Consider the following 6,180-nt stretch of genomic DNA (forward strand, 5'->3'; position numbering starts at 1 on the left):
CACCTGACCCAAGGCATATGACTCCTCCTGATATTATAAATATGTGTACCCCCTGCATCTGGGGGTCTGGTCTGGAGGGAGGCTGCCTGGGAAGATGTAAGTTCATGCTGTAATTGGGCTTTGAGGGCTCCACAGGCTGAATGTGAGTTCTTAAATTAAGATGAATTCCAGGTAATGATGATTATTTGGGATGGTAAGGGATCAAGTATACTCTCAAGGGTGGCCCTGCCTCTATAGGGCTTTATCTGAAAGCTGACGTGTGATGTATGATGGTATTTTTGATTTCAAAACCAAGTGTTTGAGGGGGTGCAGGGCAGCAAAGGTAACTTCCAAATAAGTGGTTCCCCTCCAGGGTGGACCTCTCACAGACGGCTCAGAGGAACAAGTTCTCCCATCAGAGGTGCATCTGCCTTTCCTTATGGGCAGGCACAGTTTTGATGTGTGCCAGGTTTCTGGGGAGCCCTGCTGCGCTGGTGCCTGCACCCGTTCCTCTACTCACAAATAGGTCCCACAGCAAGAGAGACAGAGTGGGCTCTTTAGAAACAGGTTGCTTTATTCCTGTTTCTGTTAGAAAAGGATTTTGAGAAGAGGCTTTATGGGTGATGTGCTCCATTCCATTCTTGCAAATGGATCATATGAAATCTCTGTGCTGTTTGGAGATTTTGTTTGCTCTGGGGCAAGTCCAGACCCTGGTTGCAATCTCTGGCTGGACACTACATGGTTGGGTTTGGAAAGGTTTGGATGCTGCCTTCCCAATTTCTGGAGTGAGACCTGCATGTTAAGTAAATCCTTGTGCATTCCTCCCATGGAATCAGGCAGCATGATGCTGCTGTGCTATGTGTAAACCAACCACAGATGTATAGAGTGGTGGTTGATTTTTTGGGGGAGAGCTCCTTGGTTTTTAGCTCTTGCCCCGTGTGTGTTCCTGTGAGCTGCTGCTGATCTCCCGGCTGTGGAAGAGGCAGAGTTGGGTGTGTTTGGGGGAATGCTGCCAAATAACAGCAAGGAAGGGTCTCGTAGGGAAGATCTTGTACGCCTAAATCAGAGATCTGAGGTGAGTCAGAGATTTAATTTAATTAGCTCTAAAATTAGAGCAGAGTGCTTGTAAGAGGAAGGCAGGGCAGGAGGAGGGAAGATTGGGGGGTATGCTTTATAAGTGAGGATTGAGGAGTACAGCCTGGTGCTGTTTATACAGACTGATAGCAGTGTCCCATGGCCTTTAATATATTTAATAAGCATGTTTTATACACAAATTAGTGTGCACAGCTCAGTACTGCCATTCACTGTATAACTTAGGCTAGTCAATTAATTTCTGGTTTTGCTTCCACATGCGAATGATGCTCTTGTCTTTTGTCTTTTCTTTCTTTACAATTTCTACAGAAAAGAATATTGCTTTTTAACATGTGCATATTATCTAGTACCTGGCACAATGGCACTGGGGCTTGTAGTGACTGCTGCAGGGTAAATAATCAGTAATAATGGTAGTTCATATGCAAAGAATGTGCCAACGCTCTTATTTCTGGATATTTTCCCTTTCACTTGAACTTCATTTTGTAAACTGGTTTAAATATCTGATCTAGTGAATGCTTTGGCCTCTCTTTCACTTCCCAAAGAAGGCAAAGGTTAATGAACTGTTGGCCAAGCAATGAAGTAAGATGTGACCTAAGGATCTTGTTGGCCAGTTAATGGAAAAGTAAATTTGGGCTTGAAAGTGGCTTAGGAAGTGGATTTCTTGGGGAGGGGGATTTCACCTTCCAACCATTTTTAACTAAAAGAAGAGCAATTTAAAGGTTCATAAGTTTGGGAACATGATAAAGGATTCACCCATCTATTAACAAATGTTTTGTAGTGCACATCAAGGGCCTTCCCAGTCTCTGGGGGCCCCAGAGTCCTGCTGAGCTCAGTGGCTTTGCTCTGTGCTTTGATTCTGCTTTGGGCCATGCTGCAAATGCTGCCTGGAGGAGTTCATAGGGGTTTTGTGAGGATGTTATATCACTACAGGTTTAAGCTAAACCCCAGAACCGTTATCAAAAGCATTTTGGGTCCTTGGGCATGCAGTGCCTTTGCAGTATCCAAATGCCCATCTAATCATGGTGGATGAATATGGTGGGGTGGTCTCCCTGCTCATTCCCAAGGTGTTTCTAAGTAGCTTGGGCTCCTCTCCATGCTGAAAAAAAGTGGTGAGAGGTTCAGGAAGGGAATAGGTGATGGCAATGTTCAATAAAGACATCTAAAAAAAAGGGTTTTCAGTTGGGAAGGAGGACAAAAGCACACCCAGAAACTGTTCCTCGCTATATCCCAGTGCAGGTACTCTTCTCCTTGAAGAACAGTCTTGGCACGTGGTGCCAAATCCCATGCTATGCTGATGGTCATGGCCAGACAGTGGGTCATCCAGCAGCATGGTGTCTGTCCCACATAACCACATGGAAAGGGGGAATGGCTCAATGAGCAGCCAAGAACATATACAGAATTACTGCTGCTTTTGGGTTCTGACCAGCATGTGAGATATAGTTGTGTGGATGGGCTGGGAGGGTGCCTGGGGGCCCCAATGGTACGGATGGGACAGGGACTAGGTGTCAGCAGGTGGCACTGTCTGCTGCAAGCTGGTCCATGCTCTCTTTGCACCTTGGGGTGCTCCTGCAGGAGTGGGACTGGGACCTGGGGGAGCTGCAGCTCTGCCTCCCCTCCCTGGAGCCAGCTTGCAACCAAGTTGTGGGTGCAGAAGTGACACCTTCTGTGTAGGTGGGCAAATCTGGCTTTTTAAGGTGCTACTGTGACTTAAGGTCTGTGCTTGGCAATGAACTTAAGGCACGTTATATGTACTGCTTTAAGGAGGTGTTCAGAGTAATTTTTGATGCTAAGAAAAGCCTTCCCTTGGGATGGTATTGTAATGTAATAGAAGTAAGGCTTCTACCCCTGCTGCCTCTAATAACTGCAGTTAGAGAATTGCATTTCATCTGCCTGAAATTCTCCTGCTGCTTCAGCAAGACACTGGACTGATTTCTGCTCTTTGCAGTATTGACCTGATGTTGCAGAGCGTTGTTTAAAGGCTGCCCCTCTCCATCCAAAAGGCTTTGGGATCCCTACATCTTCACAGTGTTTAGCGAGCAACTCAGAACCTCAGGATCACAGAATCACAGAATCGTAAGGGTTGGAGCAGAGCCACAGCCATTGGAAATGATGAGGAAAATGAACTGGTGCTTCCTTGTGAACCCTGCAATTGTGGGTTCTCCCTGCCACCGGAGCAGTGGCAGAGGAGCGGGAGTCCTGCTCTGGGTCAGTGGTGTTGCAAAAGCAGAGGGAATTTCACTCTTATGCTCTGAAGAACCCTGGGGTTAGAAACTGCTGCTGAAGTGAAAGGTCTGGTGTGCAACCTTTCCCTGTGCATGTGTGTGCCCCACTTTCCCTCTCCACAGCCCACGTCTCTCGGGGCTGTTAGGGACCAGGGAGTTTCCTTCCTTCCTCCTGAGCACCCCTTGATGCCCTTGCATTGGAGCTCTGCCCACCCACCTGCCTGCTCGGTGAGGGAGGAGTGCAGCCCGTGTCTTCAACAAAGAAATAGTCGGTTTGGGGTGACAAATATTTTTTTGGCTGGTTATGCCTTGGAGGAAAAGGAAAAAAACATGGGTGCTGTGCTTGCAGTGTTTGACTTGGTCTGAACAGGTAAAGGACAGCAGAGGGGGAGCATCGCTCCTGATGTGTCCCAATCCGAGCGAGCTGCCACCATGCTGGCGTGGCACATGCTGGCTTCCTGCAGCCTCCCAGTTGAAGGCCAGCTCCCTGCCCTTACTAATGCCTTGGAGGGTTGTGGGGGTTCCTAAACCAAGCTCTGCCCGAGCTGGAGGAAATAAGTGTGATTTAAAGTGCAGAATGAGTTGGGATATTCTGTCCCAGTTTTTAGCAGAAGCCAAGCACTGCCAGCAGCTCATGTCGTGTTTCGGCTGTCTGTCTAGCTTCAGTCATGTCAAAGTTTGTCCCCATACTCTCATACCATCCCCACTGGCCTCTGCTTTTTATTGCAAGATGTAGGACTTTTTATGGGCCTGTTAAAAACACTTATTGTGTGTGTGCCTCTAGCTCTCTGGTTGGCCCTGGTTGCTGTGTGTCGGTTGCCTGCTCTGCCTCGCTTGTCTTGGGTAATTTTCCTTCTAGGTCATTGACTGATGATGAACAGAAAGTGCTCAAGAAGCCAAATCATATGGGGCACAGAGGAAAGCAAAGGTGCTCAGCGAGAGCTCTGCTTAGGTGGCTGTGGCTGTTTCTGCAGCATTTCTGCTGTCTGAGGTGCATCCCCTGTGTTCCTCTGCTGGCCCCAGCCTGGGGCTGGGAGTCCAGTGCAGTCAGCTGGGACTCAGCTAGGGATGGCCTTGGGAGAGGCACTTAACTCTCTCCTTCTCACTGATGGGGAAATGGATAAAAATAAAGATGCTCACCTCCCTCTGAGGGTGGTGAGAGGATTAATTGGTTAATGTTTGCAAAGTGCTTTGAAGTTGAAATGGGGCAGATGAGTGCTAACCTGGATTGCAAAAGCTAGATGTGTCATTTGGAGGTAAAGGCTGTGCTGAGGAGGCATTGTGAGCCTTAAACCCTCTGTTCTTCAGATGTCAGGCACCTCAGGGGTTGACCTGTGCTCAGAGGCAGTCAAACACAGGGATTAGATACAGTGGCAATTGCGACACTGAGACCTTTCCTTCCCCATTAAGTCCTGGGCCAGCCTGCACCCCTGCTTGTGGGGACGGGCGGTAATGCCGCATGCTCCTCATCCTTGGGACAGAGTTGTGTGGGCAAGGAGGACCGGCATCTTTGGTGAGGAGTGAAATCTGGTTCCGGGTTCAGCATAGGGGAAACCAGAGCTAGGGTTGAGTTGAGCAACGCAGGCTCCGTCCTGGGGAGGAGCGTGAGAACTAGTGCACCCAAAGCAAGAATGTGTTTGGTGACCTGGGTATAAGCCACGGTGGGCGGGGGTGGTGGTACTGGAGCTGTGTTTAGCCTGGGTGTGTGTCCACCCACTGATGGTTGCTCAACAGGCTGAAGAAGGAGGAGACAATGTTTGCTTGTCTGCTCATGGTGCTGGGCGCCTGCTGGGGGGGGAGGGGGAGAGCCCAGTGGGGAGCCCTGGACACAATGGGATGTTGTGGTCCCAAGGAAAGGGGAGCTGCCGTGGGGTCTGGGGCAGAGTGCTCCTGGGTTTTTTGTGTTGGTCCTTAGGAAAAGCCCTCTGCATGCCACGCATTGTGCTGCTTTGTCATGTGCTGCAGGGCATCCACACTGGAAGAAGAGAGGGTCAAACCAATTTTCCCTCTTCCTGAAGTAGTGGACAGGGCAAGACTTTGTCCTGCAGGATCAGGAGCAATGACAGAAGCCATCAGCGGAGCTGACTGTCACACCCAGCACTGTCCTGAATGAAACCAGACTTGAAACTTTCCTTCTGGAAGGACAGAGCATGTGGAGGTGGGTCAGCATTTATCTGCTGCCTCTTCTGGACCCTGTTGTCTTGCTCCCATGGCACAAAATTGCTGGTGGATTGTTGGATGTAGGAGAGTACAAACCTCTATCATCCTGTGTCTCCATGGTTCATGGTCCCTAGCAAGCAGACCACCTCCACAGTCCTTCTGATTTTGTTTGAGATTTGGAGATGGTGCTGGCCTCTGGGAAAGGAAGGTTTGGGTAGCAAGTGTGAAGTCAGGCTGGGGCAGTGACCTGTGCAAGCCTGGTTTTAAACCAGCAGCAGCTCAGAGCTGTGCCTGGCTGCTGGATGGTTTGGCTGCTTGTGTGCCTCCACACAGGTTTCAGCAAGGGCAGAAGTGTTTCTCTTGGGCTTTTCTTTCTTGGTCTTAGTACGTGGGATTCTCCTTCTCTATACCTCATGGGATTGGCTTTCTAAGGTCAAGGGACAGCAAGTGGGGCACGGCTGGTACTCGGGTGGGTGAATTTGTGGACCTCCAGTAGGCATTTGGGACAAAGCAAGGGAAGACCAGACCTAGAATCCCCTGGCCAAGAGCTGAGCTGCAGTCCTGCAGTAATTGGCAGTATCTGGGCAGCCAGACCCTGCTGGAGCAGGCTGGGCTTTGGCAAGCAGATCAAGGGATTTGAGTGGGAGAAGATAAGCAGCCTCCCAGGGAGGAGCAGCCTGTCGGAGAAGGCTGGGGTGGAGAGGTGGAGTCTGGAGGAGGGTGCAGG

The sequence above is a fragment of the Egretta garzetta genome, unplaced genomic scaffold (assembly GCF_000687185.1).
Source record: "Egretta garzetta isolate BGI_Z169 unplaced genomic scaffold, ASM68718v1 scaffold121, whole genome shotgun sequence".
Lineage (NCBI taxonomy): Eukaryota > Metazoa > Chordata > Aves > Pelecaniformes > Ardeidae > Egretta > Egretta garzetta.